Source organism: Topomyia yanbarensis, chromosome 2 (genome assembly GCF_030247195.1).
Source record: "Topomyia yanbarensis strain Yona2022 chromosome 2, ASM3024719v1, whole genome shotgun sequence".
NCBI classification, from domain to species: domain Eukaryota; kingdom Metazoa; phylum Arthropoda; class Insecta; order Diptera; family Culicidae; genus Topomyia; species Topomyia yanbarensis.
Genome location: NC_080671.1, coordinates 209,461,555 through 209,478,455, shown reverse-complemented (window position 1 = coordinate 209,478,455; position 16,901 = coordinate 209,461,555). Strand labels below are relative to the sequence as shown.

The 16,901-nt window shown below is 38.5% G+C and overlaps 1 protein-coding gene across 1 annotated transcript in view; it reads right to left on the bottom strand.

The window, feature by feature from the left end:
- Positions 1 to 6,237: 6,237 nt before the first annotated feature.
- Positions 6,238 to 16,901, bottom strand: part of LOC131682810 (polypeptide N-acetylgalactosaminyltransferase 2-like) — a 278,322-nt gene continuing 267,658 nt past the window's right edge. The window contains exons 4-6 of the transcript XR_009304157.1: positions 8,691 to 8,859; positions 8,243 to 8,423; positions 6,238 to 8,184 (exon numbers count right to left, since the gene is read on the bottom strand). The gene's annotated coding sequence lies outside the window, so the exon portion shown is untranslated. The remainder of the gene's footprint in view (positions 8,185 to 8,242; positions 8,424 to 8,690; positions 8,860 to 16,901) is intronic.

The following is a 16,901-nucleotide window of genomic DNA, read 5'->3' as shown; positions in this document are numbered from 1 at the left end:
TACACCCTGTGTTGTTTCGTTTATTTAACGCATTGCTCTTACGATTGTGTTGGTATAGAAGCGAAAGAGAGACCATTGCTAAAAAGTGGCGTCAGAGATGCCAGGTACTTTTTTCAATGTCTGCAATAATAATTTTAAAAGTCTGGGAAGAACAAAAAAATAAACATTTAATGTCAGGAAAGCTAGTGTAACCAAAAGCCTTTATATTCAAAAATCTGCAAATATCTGCAACAAAACTAAAAAATCTGCAAATATCTGCAACCAAACTAGAAAATCTGCAAATATCTGCGTCATCGAAAAAATCTGAAGCTTAAATTAAAAGTCTGCGAATTTGCAGACTTGTCTGCAAATCTGGCATCCGTGAGTTGCGTGCCAGCGAAACCAGCGTTGCCAAAAATGTATTCAACAAAAAACTAACCTTCCAAAAACAGCACTGAGAAATAAAAAATAATTAGAAATAAAAAAGCATTATTCTCGACAAACATATGATTACGGCCTAAAAGCCAACTGTCAAAATCCACTTTGAATGGACAGACAAACCGTTACTAGTCGAACACAGTTCACAATAGTTTATGAAGGAGAAAACTTTTCTCTTTCATTTACTACCAACATCTGTGATTGGCGTGTAACGGTTTGTCTGGAATTTCCATTCAAAGTGAATTTTGACAGATGGCTTTTAGGCCGTAATCATATGTTTGTCGAGGCTTGGTAGCTAGGGGCAGATCACTTGTGATGCATTTTTAAAAATCAGCGAAATTAAATGCATTTATTTCCATCAAAATAGAAATTCATAATGTATTTTGCGTTGCTTGCAATGTTTTTGCGTTGCGTCGAATAAAGTGGAGCAGCGTAGGACGTTTATTAAACAAACTTTTCTGCGGGGCAGTGCAAAGCTGATCCAAAAATAGAAATTAAATGCATTTTTTTCAATTTGATGCAAATTTGTTATACATTCTTAGAGTGATCTGCCACTAGCTTGGTAGTGTGCGTCAGAAAAATTGTGCACAGCTTTGCCACCAGACTATCCATTTATACCTTTTCAAAACTCAAAAAGAAGAATATCAGTCGATTTATTAGATCATCACGATTCAATTCATGCAAAATACCTGCTGGAAAAACCATCGGCTTAGCTGAATGGTGCTTTTGAAAGATTGGTTGTGATTTTTTCTATGCGCTGTTGTGTTGCGCACCCCAGCGCGGTGTGGTAGTGTGACAAAAAATCAGCCACTTTTTCAAAAGCACCATTTAGCGAAACCGATAGTTTTTCCAGCAGCTATTTTGTATGATTTGAATCGCTGTGATCTGATAAATTGGCTGATATTCTTCTTTTAGAGTTTTGAAAAGGTTTAATTGGATAATCTGGTCGCAAAGCTGAACACAATTTTTCCTACCCATGCTATCCAGCGTTCAAAACTAACACATGCTCAAAAAAGGTAACTTGAACCTTAATATAAGGTAACCAACCTAATTTGGACCCCTACACATGTTGGACACTGTTAATGTATTTGCCTCCTACACTGCCAAGTTTCTCTGCAATTGTTTGGTTTGATGCAGCAATTACATTCCTTGGGTTGTCTATTACACGCACAAAAAATTTACTAGGTCGTATCAACAAACTTGTTTCTTGAATTCAACTTCTCTTGTTTGTTGAATCAGCAAACATTTTTTATCGCATTGACAATCATATTTTGTTGAATCAACCATGGTGTTATGCGATTCAAGAAAGTTTTATTGATAGTGTGCATGTTTTTTTTAGGAGTGTGATTTTTGCAGTGTAACCACAGACTAACAGACAACACTATGAACGAATTCCCTAAAAAACATTGATCCGACAATTTTTCCAGAACACTAACTCCACCTTTTATTCACGGTCCCAAACACTCATTTACTGGTGGGTTACCCCTCAGGTTTGGGAGCAATTTTTCACTAGTTGTCTATCCCCCATATGCTTGTTCATATGTCAGTGGCGCCATAATTTCAAGTGTGGCCACAGTCCCAACTACAAATATATTTAAGATGACCGTTAAAGCGGGCGAAACTTTGTTTTTAAGTGTTATGTCTGTTAGTCTGTGGTGTAACCGAGTGAAAAATTTCAATACAGCCAAACTTATTTTTGGGAAAATTTCTTTCCGGCGGTGTGCCTGTGTGCCTATTCAGGTAATTTTCGCCAGATTTTGCCAGAGGAACTACAATTTTCCACCTTTCATATCCAATATGAGTGAGTCAAGAATCGTTTGTTGAGGAATTTCAGTTGCTAGATCCGGACGAGACAGAAGTGGCTGATTTACTGAGGCAGTTTGGCGTGTCTTTAGAGGTTGTCGGAGCATTCATAAGTAAGTATTACCACAGACTAACAGACATAACACTTAAAAACAAAGCTTCGCCCGCTTTAACGGTCATCTTAAATATATTTGTAGTTGGGACTGTGGCCACATTTGAAATTATGGCGCCACTGACATATGAACAAGCATATGGGGGATAGACAACTAGTGAAAAATTGCTCCCAAACCTGAGGGGTAACCCACCAGTAAATCAGTGTTTGGGACCGTGAATAAAAGGTGGAGTTAGTGTTCTGGAAAAATTGTCGGATCAATGTTTTTTTAGGGAATTCCTTCATAGTGTTATGTCTGTTAGTCTGTGATAATACGTCGTGTATTCGATATTCAATAAATGACCATTTAGTGGTGTTACCACAGAGAACAGACATTTAAGCTAGAACAAATTTTCCCGAAAAACCTGTGTAAACATTTAAATAAAAATACGTTGCAAATCGCCATCGCATACAGGTTCGCATGCGTGAGTCACCGTTTTATCCAAGTTTGCATACAAGTCCTGTATAGCGATTGCTGGCCGATCGAAGCGCCGACCAGTGGCAAGTTGCTACTTGCTGTTGTCATTTCAAAGCGACAGTTTAATTTCTTACACAAGTTGAAAACTTTACTTGTATGTCAGTTCTCAGTGGTGTTACTAAGAATTTTTCAGTTGATGAGTACCGAAAGTTGAAGGAATGGTTCACTCACAATCAGAATGAGTGGGAAGACTTACGTGCGAAATGGAAATCAACTAGTCACATTCGCCTCACGGAGTTTTCAAAAACAGAATGTAGAAGCAGCGAATCGTTAGTTGTCCAGTATCCTACACTCAAGAATCACCACGGTTACCAGTTAATACAAATAGATTTCGAACGAAGGTTGCCGGGAAAATCAGCAAGTTTGTTCGAACGCTGGGATAGTTTTGCCTGTGGCATAGGTAGAATATTCGAACTGGAAATATTAGATACCGAAGGAAAATAGAAAAACTCATAGTAAGAGAACTGCGGAGAAAAAAACAGCATTTTTGGCAACGTATGCCCCGGCATTATATGGCAACACGTCCAATGTTATAAGGATAGGCAATGTTCGATTGGATTCGTTTTTTGACAGCTAAACGCGAATCCAATCGACCCAAAATGGAGTCTCCGCAGTTCTCTTTCTAGAGTTTTTCTAAAGGAAAAGCACTTCTTGAAACAATCGAAAATAAGACGTTTTCCGAGGGTTAATTTTACTAAATTGAGCATAAAAAGAACTATACTAACAGTAATTTCATTACAGATGCAAGGAACGTTGCCATTATCTCACTTTTGGCTCATGTTTTAGCGTGTAGACATCCTGTTGGCAAAATTGCCAAATCAAAACCCTAGAAACCATCGATGGTCGAGACAAATGAAACCATTCTTCTTAGTGCTTCAAATTTTATTCAGTTGGACGGAGAATTAGCACGATTGACTAACAGATTTTTCGAGAGAGGCTTACCATTCACTCCCATTATTATAGTACTCGGCAATAACCCCAGTGGATACACACTATGGCATAATGCGTTCACCTACAAATTTCCCAACTTCTTAAAAACTTTGGATATTTGTTTGAAACTATTTATAGCTTATGATATAGACTATCCGCCTCAATCAGCCGACGTCTAGGGGCAGATCACTCTAGGAATGTATAAAAAATTTGCATCAAATTAGAAAAATGCATTTAATTTCCATTTTTGCATCAACTTTGCACTCCCACGCAGAAAAGTTTGTTCAAAAAACGTCCTACGCTGATCCACTTTGTTCGACGTTTTGTGGAATGTAGGGCTAGTTTTTTCGTAGGGTTTTGACGTCTTACACGCAACTCAAAAGATATTGCACGCAACGCAAAATGGATTATGAATTTCTATTTTGATGGAAATAAATGCATTTAATTTCGCTGATTTTTAAAAATGCATCACAAGTGATCTGCCCCTAGGCCGACGTTTGGAACCTTTTAGCAGGGTATTTATATGATATTCCCATCAAATCACTGAACATTGTTACCTTGTGCACTGCCTTAAAAAGGCTGACACAGACGAATTGACCCGATGCATTATGCATGTGCAAGTCTGCCACATACGATCGATTATACGACCATTTGAAGAATATCACGGGGAGTTAAATAAATACGCATGTAATATTGGAAAATGCATGAGAACTTACGGCATACGATCCTTTTTTATAAGACACTTCAAAAGTCATTTCAGTAACGAAGAGAACAATTGCAGTTCAGGCTCAACCAACATATCGAATGTAGACGTCATAAATGATATGAACTCTACTTGCGAGCCCCAAAATCATTTTCCTTCCCACGAATTTAATAATAAAGCTAGAAATAATGCAGCTGTCGGTAGGCCAACAGGACAAGACGATTTAGGTAACTTTCAAAATAGATTAACTGAAAAGATGAGCAAATTGAATCTGAAATTGAAGTTGAAATAGCTTAATATTAACTCTATGCCCAGAAAAACAGTCTTCGATTTACAACAGGATTTGCAACATACATTATTTGTTCCTTTTCATGAAACATTAAATACAGTAGAGAGCACAGGATTTGTCCCTCAAGTAGGAAAGAAAATTTTAGAAAATATGATCGATTGTTTTTATAAGAACGAAACGGAATATAAATTTAAACAAAGATTAGAGGCACTTGATTTATATGTTGATGCGAGGGAGTTCATTATAACCAATCAACTGCAACCTGGAGTAGCTAAAACCGGGCAACAAATGGGAAATGACCCAATAATTGGTTACGCAGTTACGTTAGATGGGTCACGCCTTCTCTCCAACGAATCAACTCGATTCACTAGTTGGGTCGATCAGGGATGCCAGGTGATATTTTGAAAAATCTGTGCGCGGCCCATTTAAAAATCTGTGTCTATCGGTGTCACGGAAAACGTACAAATTTGGCTGAAAAGATGTGGTAACCATTTTTTTGAGTTTTTGCGCGAGTCTAAAATTAAGCGCAAGGTAAAAAATTGAGAAATCTGTGCTAATCTGTGCATTCTAGAAGAAAGCTGTGGATATCTGTGCGTAAAAACAGAAAACTGTGGAAATCTGTGCAGTTTTTGAAATCTGTGCAGCATTTGGAAAATCTGTGAAACACAGATAAATCTGTGCACCTGGCATCCCTGGGGTCGATTGACAGATGTCATAAACTTTCAAAAAAGAATGGTACCCAGTCACCGTGCTCTAGCAGAAAGTTAGCAGAAGTCGAGCAAAGCGGACTTTCTGATAGCATTTTGTGCGAGAATTCTGGCAGAGAATTCGCTCAAATGCTACACGCTTACCAGCCGTTACCTAATTTTGGGTAGAAACCTACCCAAACAAGTAACAGTAAATAAACAGTAAAGTAAATAAATCGACGAGAACATTTCAAATGGGCCGATAAACAAAACGTAAACAATTCCGGTAAATACTTACTTCAAATGGACACTAACAAAGCTTTATACATACCTTAAATAAGCCGATTCTGAAGCCTGGCTGTTGGGGAAATAATGGATTATCGAAAAGGCACATAAGCAAAATAACTTGTTTTGCTTATGTTCCCTTTCACTTCCCCTCAAAAATTAAGGGCTCATAAACACCAAACAACAAAACGGAAAAATTTGTTTATGGGCCCTTTTCTTAATGAAAAAGACTATACTTGAAAAGGGAACAAAAACATCGCAACACCAAGAAAGGGATCAAAATAAACGTCACATAATCATTTGCTGTAAACAAAAGGGCTCACCCGCACGCACTATAAGCTAACGTCTCACCGAAAAGGGATGATGGGAGAGGGCACAAAACCAGTGCGATGTTTCAAAAGGGACCAAAACATTTATCTACAAAAAACGTTCAAAATACAATTTTTTTAATAAATCTATTATATTATTCGGAAAGAATGGTTAATTTAACACGGCATTGAGTTGTTTGGTCCTTAAATCAAGCTCCTGTTCATAAATGGGAATATAAAATACGTGGTAATTTTTCGGACGCCATTTTCTCAACATGAGCATATTGTATATAATGCCTTATGAAATGTTGACGTCGAAATAACAATGAAATAACCCAAAATTTGAGTAACGAGCGGACAACCCAACATTTGAGTACTGAGCGGATAACCCAAAATTTGAGTTCTGAGCTGATAACCGAAAATTTGAGTACTGAGCGGATAACCCAAAATTTGAGTAAAGAGCGGATAACCCAAACTTTGAGTACTGAGCGCATAACCTAAAATTTATAACGAGCGAATAACCCAAAATTTCTGTAACGTTCGGATAACCCAAAATTTAGGCTTCCAATATATATTATATGGATGTTTGGCATTCGCACTAAGAACAACCATCAATATGGGTATCATTTGAAAAGTAGCCATTCGTAGAAGCTGTAAATTGATGATTGGCGCTATTTTGAAATCCAAGATGGTGGCTTCCGGTTACCACAAAACACTTGAAACTACCATCAATATGGCTATCATTTAAACGGTAATAACACAGAGAACAGACATCCATGATCGAACAAAAATATTTAAAAAACGTGTGTAAACATTTGAATTAATATACTAAAAACACTAGCGCCGCCACACCAACCTATCCCAACTATCCGTCAAATCGATTCCGGAACCGGTTCGAAATCCTGGATGGATTCAGCATGGAATCTAGCTCAAAGAAAACAATCGATTCTGACTCTATCGGTTGACGCATTTGAGCTGGAATTCATGCTGGAAGTCCGAATCGGTTCCGGACTAGTTTGACTGGGTAGAGGAATAACCGCTGTCAATTCTGTCGCACTCAGCCACAAAAAAAAACATGACGACAGTAGCGCACCTGGTTTAGATATCCAAACTACCTTCGAAACCGTTAGAGATTTTACACAAGTTGAATGCTGAAGATGGATGTCTGTTCTCTGTGGTAATAATTAGTAGAAGGCGAAAATTGATGATTTGCGCCATTTTGAAATCCAAGATGGCGGTATTCGGTTACCACGAAACACTAAAAACCACCATCAATATGGGTGTCATTTCAAAGTTAGTAATTAGTAGAAGATAAAAATCGATGATTGGTGCCATTTTGAGATCCAAGATGGCGGCTTCCGGTTACCACAAAACACTAAAAACCACCATCAATATGAGGGTCATTTGAAAGGTAGTAATTGTTAGAAGGCGAAAATTGATGATTGGCGCCATTTTGAAATCCAAGATGGCGGCTTCCTGTTACAATAAAACACTGAAAACCACCATCAATATGGGTGTCATTTCAAAGGTAGTACTTAGTAGAAGATAAAAACCGATGATTGGTGCCATTTTGAAAACCAAGATGGCGGCTTCCGGTTACCACAAAACGCTGAAAACCACCATCAATATGAGGGTCATTTGAAAGGTAGTAATTAGTAGAAAGTGAAAATTGATTATTGGCGTCATTTTGAAATCCAAGATGGTGGCTTCCGGTTACCACAAAACACTTAAAACCACCATCAATATGGGTGGTTACCCCTCAAGTTTAAGAACAATTATTCACTAGTGGTCTATCCCCCATACGCTTGCTCATGTCAGTGGCGCCCTAATTGCAAATGTGGCCACAGTCCCAACTACAAATATATTTGAAATGAATTAATCACCAACAAAAAAACAAAAAAATAATGAATGCACAATTAAAATACTTGTCTCTTAGACAGCCAGAATTCTATATTATATTCCAGCCGGTATGACTAAAGTCAAATGGAATTGTAGTGGCTTAGAACTCGGGTAAGCTACAGTCTTGTTCAAATGTTCCGTATTGCTCGATGTATCTGAAGTCAATAACCGAAATGACGTTGTTTCACCGGTGTTGACTATTGGAAGCCTCAGTTTGACATGACTGAATAGTTTCCTGCAAAAAATGTTATTATATATATACGTTATACCACGACCGATCATCTTAACCATACCTGAAGTCACCACGCAGATGCGAAGTCATCTAAACGCAACCAAGGCCCATAGCAACAGGTGGAATATCGAAACAAGCCACGCGGCTCGCTACCAACGAGTTGACGATCCACGAGGCGGCACATTGAAGCCACGTGAACGGAATCGAACGACAGCAAGGAGTGCAGAGGCAGCAGAAATAAACTATAAAAAGTGGTAGAAATTAAATTAGTCTTATGGCGCTTTCGTTTTTTCTTGGTGCTACACCGGTGTAATGCAAAAAAGAGATAGACTGATTACCCTCGGGTTTGAATTAGTGTAGCACCGACTACACTGGTGTAGTGCAGAGTCAAAAACGAAAACGCCATTAGTTTATCTTCCAGTGTATCCACAAGTATTAGTGAATAAATGTCGTTTCCACGCCCACGATAACAACTTATATTACATGCAAAACTGTTCTTATTTACTTACCAAATATTTTGAGGAGAAAAATTTCTTCAACTATTTAGCTAAAAGCAACAAACTGCAGAGCGAAAATACACATCTCTGATCTCTTAGAAAAAACGGGTGGTAGAGCAAATGCAGCAGCTGGTCGCTGTTTTCCGTTCGTTGGCAACAAAAAGTGCAACTCGATCATCATCTACAAAATGAAACGTGTCAGATTTTTAATGTTTAGTTTGTGTAATTTTGCAACATTTACCCTTTAGATAGATTTAATAGGTGTTTGAAACAAGACGACCTAAAATGCACGGAATAAATTTTTCGATGCCGCACGCCATAGTCTTTAGATTTAGTCACAGAACCGAATCAATTTTTCAACCCTGGGGGTATTGATGACAATGCTTTAAATATACGATTCGATAAATAGAATTAAATTACAGGACTAGATTAAAAATAATAAATATCATTACATATCCAACTGCTCCGGACAACGATGCGAGGATACCAAAATTTGTTTATATTTCTTTAACCGTATCCAGGCCTGCGTTGACGATTTTTGTTTTCTCAGTTTTCTCAAATCACTCAAAAGAAATATCAAACTGGGACGTCATCAAGCGGTAAGTGCGGTCAAATCTGAAGGGACATGAGCCACTCATTATAAAAGTGTAAAATGTGCCCCTATTTGCTATCTCTTATTCGTACGATTTACGTTTTGCCTTTCTCAATAGAAAACTGCTCTGAAAACCGTCTTTTAAACGCAGACCCGGAGGCCCGAGTGACATATTCCATTCGAATCAGTCCGTCAATTCCGTCAATTTCTGCGGTCACTACGCAAAATCTGTTTCAAATCGAATATTCTAGGGGAATAATTATTAGACCATTAGAAGGTAGAAATTGAGCAGCTGCGAGGGAAGCTCCTATCTTTATGAAAAAAGATTTCGTATTTCTTAACCTCCCTGTTTTCAAGGAAAAAATAGTTTTGAAACCCTACATGCACTAGAAAATCTTTGGACATGAAAGGGTTAAAAGCAATAGATAGATGATTTGAAAAAAGGAAGAGCGTCAGTACGACGATTTCCTTTTCACCGAATGCTAGTTTACGAAATGGATGATTCTAGAAACATAATTATCGAAGTACTTAGAAATATAGGGAAGACCCGGTCCGCCCGGTCAGCGTGGCAAGCAGAAAGTTAGCAAAAGTTGAGCAAAGCGAAATTGATATTGGCAGAGTTTCTGCGAGCATTTTGCGCGATTTGTGCGAGAATTCTGGCAACGAATTCGCTCAAATGCAACAACCGTTTCTGACAGAAGCGGTTAAACATAGAGCACTCTAGTTAGAGTGTGGCCAAGAGGCCATGACGTATCCAAACGAACATGAAATTTGAAGTATTTCTATTGTGTATACGTCAAATTCCATGTTCGTTTGGATACGTCATGGCCTCTTGGCCACACTCTAACTGGAGTGCTCTAGTTAAACCAACCGATGCTGCTAACTTTTATCCAAAATCGAGCCAGAAATGTACGGCCAAGATCTCTGTACGGTTCCTGCCACATCTTTGTCAGATCCCTCTAAGAACGGTTGGTTTCAAAATCGTCCAATGAAGGACGTTCGTTGAACGAATTTGGACAACGTCCAAATAACCGTTCAACGAACGTCCATCGTTGGACCCGTGTTGAACGATTTTGAAACAATTTTTTGGACGTCTCAGTGGGATGTTTTGCTTGATTCGTGCTAAATTCTACCAGCTAGGAATTGCCAGGATCTTTACACAGTTTATGTACGAGTTATGCCAGGGTTTAGCTCGGTTCCTGTCAAAATTTGCCGGAAAACGCGAGTTCGTCCTAGCTCAACTAACCCGACAGGATACGCGCCGAAATCTGACAGGGCTGCCAAACCAAGACTTACAGAAATCTAGCAGAGCGGTCTCTGCCAGAAAATGTACTCACTGGGCGATATTGTCTGTGCCTGATTCAGTCTACCCCCGCCCAGTAAAGTTCAGCCGGAAATGAACCGGAATTCTGGCTGGTTCCAGTTCGTATTCCGGCTCCAGTGACACAACCGATTCTAGTTAGAATCGGTTGTGTCACTGGAGCCCGTGGACGAGCTGGAACCAGCCAGAATTCCAGTTCATTTCCGGCTGAACTTTACTGGGCGATTTTGTCAGTGTATTGACCAGGGTTGTTAATACGATACATTTTTCACGATAATTTATCGGCGTTACTCGTTAACGATAATGTATCGTCGCTTTCATCGTCATCGTCGATAATTGTATCGTCGTATTCATCGTCATCGGCGTTTCATCGGTTATCGCGATATAACAGACTAACAGACATAACACTTAAAAACAAAGCTTCGCCCGCTTTAACGGTCATTTTAAATATATTTGTAGTTGGGACTGTGGCCACATTTGAAATTATGGCGCCACTGACATGAACAAGCATATGGGGGATAGACCACTAGTGAAAAATTGTTCCCAAACCTGAGGGGTAACCCACCAGTAAATGAGTGATTGGGACTGTGAATAAAAGGTGGAGCTAGTGTTCTGGGAAAATTGTCGGATCGATGTTTTTTGAGGGAATTCTCTCATAGTGTTATGTCTGTTAGTCTGTGGCGATACATTTTGCGTTACTTTCAATTGTTAAGAAATACCTATTGAAGGACATGTTGTTGGCAGCTGAAAATTAATAGTTTTGGACATTTTCTATGCACAGCGGGGTCTGACGATGCGTCAAAATGATTTTTTTTCAACTTTTAGGGAAAGTGTTTTATATTGAAGGGTAAGTTGTTGGTAGTTGAAAATCAATAATTTTGGACATTTCAATATGCAGAAGGGTTCGACGATGTGCCAAAATGGATTTTTTTCAACTTTTCGAGTAAGTTGGTGCACAGAAGAGTCCCAGGTGCACAGTGTTTCCAAGCGGCAAAAAGGTGATCAAAATTGTTTTGACCATGAAGAAAACAAATGTTGGGCTATTGTGTAATTAATAATTTTTAGCACGCAAAAACATATATTGAAAAATCTACTAAACCACTTCTATTAGGCCAGTAACAAATTACACTACACATTTAAGTGGTGATTAACAGATTTTATTATAATGTTAATTTAAACTAGAAGATTTTGGATTTTAAAAAGGAGAATATACATATTTCCAATGTTTGATTTGCTTTTCTAGTTGGGAAGCTTTTAGCGCCTCCGTTTCTTCTCTCCACTATGTAACAAGACGCTTCATGCTTCCTTCTTTTACCCTTAAATATGTAGTGTAATTTATGAACGGCCTAATAATAGAGTTTTAGTTTAGACAAATCCTCATAACCCATTCTGATCATTTAGTAAAAATTTCCCTTAAGGAGGTCTTACAGTACAGTATTATTATTTTTGTATATTTTGCATCTCTAAGATAAGCAAAATATGCTAAAGAAGGAATTTACTCGAATTTGACTTGAACGTAGGCTGGAGCCCACCAAACGATTTTAATTGTGTTTGTTTTACAGATTCGTATTGGTATTCGTCTGCGGAAATTTGCGGCTTCCATACAAAAATATTACCTTTTGGACACTAAAACATTTGATAACTTCTAAGTTGTAAGAGATACAAATAAACTTACATTACAAAAATTCTGAGTTTTCTTAAGCTGAACAAAATCTTGGAACATTTTGAAATTCTACAAAATTACCAGGTAAAGTATTTTGAAAAAGATAATTTTCAGGGGTATATCAAAGAAATCTCCACAAATGTAAATCAAAATCAACAGATAGACACATAGTCTCTTCAGCGATGTTAATACTTAAGATATTCTCAACAACTTTGCCAATTAAGGTTTTTTTTATTTTCCTAAATGACCAAACAAAAACTTGCTTCTCAGCTTTAGAGGGATAAATCACCCAACTAATTCTTTTTGAATGCAAAAAAAATATAAAAAAACTTTGCTGAAGACACTATAGCTAAAAAAATGTTTTTCGTGGTTCAACGAATTTCTTTCGCCTTTTTGCCACTTTGGAAACACTGTGTACTGGTGGATCCTCCTGTGAATTGAAAATGTCCAAAACTATCGATTTTCAACTGCCAACAACCTGCCCTTCAATATAAAAAGTTCGCGAAAAGTTGAAAATATTTCTATTTTGACGCACCCACGGTACATTGAAAATGCCCAAAACTATTGATTTTCACTTACCAATAACTTCTTCAATGTAATAAACTTTCCCCAAAAGCTGAAAAAATTCCATTCCACATCGTCGAACCCCCTGTGTATTGAAAATGAACCAAAACTATTGATTTTCAAATGTCAATATCTTTCCCTTCAATATAAAACTCTCCCTAAAAGTTGACAAAACATTCCATTTTGACACATCGTAGGATCCCCCCTGTGCATAAAAAATTTCCAAAACTATTGATTTTTAACTGCCTACAACATGTCCTTCAATAGTTATATATTTCTAAACAATTGAAAGTTAACCGTATCAACTTTAACTCCAATAAACGGGAAAGTAACGCAAAATGTATCGCGATAACCGCCGATGAATTATCGACGATGACAATGAATCCGACGATACATTATCGTTAACGGAGTTTCCGATGACGTTGACGGGTGGTTAACGTTATCGACGATGACGATTAATTACCGATTAACAACCCTGATGGTAAGTGAGGATTTGGAAAAAAGTCAGTCGATGATAGATCATCAAAGATAACGAACGGGAAAAAGGGAGTCCTACTCGAAAACCTGTTTGAGGACGGCGGCTAAAGAGTAACTTGTGCCGTGAAAAAGTAATATCAAGTTAGTGGAAATCGCCGTAGTGCCTGTTTTCTTCGAGAACCCACGGGATCAGAATAGTGAGTGTGATACGCCTGAATCTACCATCCACCGGGACCACACCACAGCCCCAGCAGGGCCCAGCTTTCAGTAACAGGTACGGTACGGTAGGGGAGACTGAGGAGACTTGATCCCCTTTTTTATTTTTCAGTCCAACTCCGTGGAATGATAAAAAACTATGTATTTTTTTGTAGTTTTATATTGTTTCTAGGGATAACTAATAATCATAAAAAAAATTACATGAAAATATTATACTGGACATGAGCTATGAGCATTTCTGGAAAACAACAAAAAAATGGAAAGTTCTTAGATTAGTGGAGACTCGATCCCTAATTTGGGGACACTTGATTCCTTTATGCAAACGTGTTTATAAGTGCATGTAGGGTAATAAGCCTATTTTTGCCCTGTTTCTACTGTCATCCAACCCATCTGAAGCTTTTAGTTAGAGTAGCATCTGCCATCTTTGCTCAACGCATTGACTCAAATGGTATTGCGATAATGTGGGATGAATGGTTGCTACGTATACTGTAGTAAACAATTACAGTTTCTTTACGATGAAGCGTTCATTTTTGACATTTTTTTTATGACAACAATGACTTCAATTGTTCTGGTGTGAATTTGGTTATTTTCAGTGGTGTGTATGAAGTATGGCGAAGGGGATCAAATCTCCACGAATTTGAAGGGATCAAGTGAACCCATAGCACAGACTAACAGACATAACACTATGAGGGAATTCCCTCAAAAAACATTGATCCGACAATTTTCCCAGAACACTAGCTCCACCTTTTATTCACAGTCCCAAACACTCATTTACGTGTGTGTTGCCCCTCAGGTTTGGTAACAATTTTTCACTAGTGGTCTATCCCCCACGTGCTTGTTCATATGTCAGTGGTGCCATAATTTCAAATGTGGCCACAGTCCCAACTACAAATATATTTAAAATGACCGTTAAAGCGGGCGAAGCTTTGTTTTTGAGTGTTATGTCTGTTATTTCAGCAAACTTTAGTAAAAATATAGTTGAACAAAAGAATCAGCTCAATCATAACGTATTCATATAATTGACATTCTCCTGTAATTCTGTATGCAAAAGTAGAGTATGTAGTGGGTGATTTTATCAATTTTATAAAAGTTTGAAAATTTGAAAAATAAATCTTCTTCAGTTCTTCTGAGACTTTTTTTTAAATCGGTAAAAAATCGGTTACACAAAAGTCCAATTAAAGTGTTAATGAAATTTATGTTTAGATAAAACTACGCAACTTTATAGTATATTCGATTAATGTATTCTGATCCGCCTTTGAGTTACAATGATGGGATCAAGTCTCCCCGGGGATCAAGTCTCCTCAGTCTCCCCTAGTCGTCTATACTCTGGAACGAACCGAAGTACCCCGAATTCCTCACCATCACGTTCAGCAAGGATACGACTTGATACCTCTCGCTGCGGGGAATCGACGTGCATCTCCCAAGTGGTGGGAGCAGTTAACCGACAGAACGTACAGATTTCCAAGCGGCACACTAGCCCAACATCGTCATCTTACGGTGGTTAAACCGTCACATCGACTAAGCAAGAAGGTACGAAATTCGATTTATGATTTTCGCTACAATTAGCGCATTTGAAACTTTTTGTGATTTTTTCTTCGGACAAGTATCTTTTGTATATGATTTTTCACCACATATCATACATTTGGAATCTAAAAATCCCTTTTTCTGCTTTGACCAAAGCCTTGGCACCTACGGTACTAGCGTGTTAGCGCCGCTAACCTTTCTCTTCATTAGAATAGCTTGTGAAGGAGAAAAACCTAGTAAATTTTTAAATTCGTTGGATATTTCATCCAAACTTTGACTTTGCGGTAACCCTTCAACTTTCAAGACAGCCTTGAATGGTCTATCTGTCTTGAAATCATATGAATAAAATTTATATAACTTCTCCGTAAGATACTGGAGTAGTTGTTTGTGGCCAATAAAGTCCGCCGTTGTAATTCGACATTCTCCTCTTGGGCCAATCTGAAAAGAGGCTTTCACGTCCGGAAGGAACGTCGAAAGTTCAGTTCGAAAGGCTTTGAAGTAGGCAATCATCATTGTTATCGGCGGAGGTAATTGCTTTTTTCCTCATTGGCATTATGCACCCGTCACCCTTTTTCGTTTATTTTTTAATATTTGGCACACGGTCTTTCTGGGAGGACCCAGACATGTTGGAAGAATTAAATATTTCTTTAGGCTAAATTATTCTTGAAAAATGTTTTAGTCTTGAAAAAGACTGATTGCCTAAAAGAGTAGGTAGGCTTGAGAAAGACTGATAGTTGAAAAAATGTAGGTAGTCTTGAGAAAGACTGCTCGAGCGACAATATAGATAGTCTTGAGAAAGACTGTTGCTGTTGAGAAACTCTAGGTAAACCAGGAGCTATCAAGATTTGTGACCGGTTCGAATAAAGGTTCAAACCGGTATGATAGGGCTCGGTTATTCGGTCGAACAAAGTACGCTACCATACGAAGCAAACCATATACAAAATTTGACCAAAGGAGTTTGTTTGGGCTTAGGCTAGGGGCAGATCACTTGTGATGCATTTTTAAAAATCAGCGAAATTAAATGCATTTCTTTCCATCAAAATAGAAATTCGTAATGCATTTTGCGTTGCGTGCAATGTATTCTGCGTTGCGTGTAAGACGTCAAAACCCTACAAAAAACCAGCCCTACATTCAACAAAACATCGAACAAAGTGGATCAGCGTAGGACGATTGTTAAGTAATCTTTTCTGCGAGGGAGTGCAATGTTGCGAGGGAGTGCAAAAATGGAAATTAAATGCATTTTTTCTAAGTTGATGCAAATTTGTTATACATTCCTAGAGTGATCTGCCCCTAGAGCTTAGGGGTGGCCCTTGGTGTGGGAAATTTGCAGTTTGCTGTTGGTGGCTGACAATGTTTATAAATGTCTTCAGGGAAATACAACTCCTCGGTTGGATCAACACACGACACGTAAAACTAGGACTGGGATCCGAAGTGTTGCCAAATACCAAGTCGCACACGTAGCCTGTGGGGCACCAGGGCGCACCCCATAGTATTTTGCCCTTACCCTGTCAAGCGGGGCTCTGGCAGGGTTGACTTTCTTTTCCTAGCTATTCGTGTGGACAAAACGGAAAACACTAAGAACACTGTAAATATGAGTTTGGAGGAGATTGTGGCGATGCAGGTGGAAGAGGAGAGGGATTGCGTGGAAAGTAAACTGAATAGCGGCGCATTGGAGGATGATGTGTCCTGCTCTTCGTCCATTCTCAACTCTCCAGATAGAAACGAGGATCGGACAGTGACTGATAGGGCACAGACCGGTCCGGCGGAGCAACCGGTGGGTCGGAAGGCTCCGAGAATAAAACAAGAGGAACAGGAAGAACTCGTCACTAAAGCGGAGCGGCGAAGAAACTATGGGCATAGTTGGAA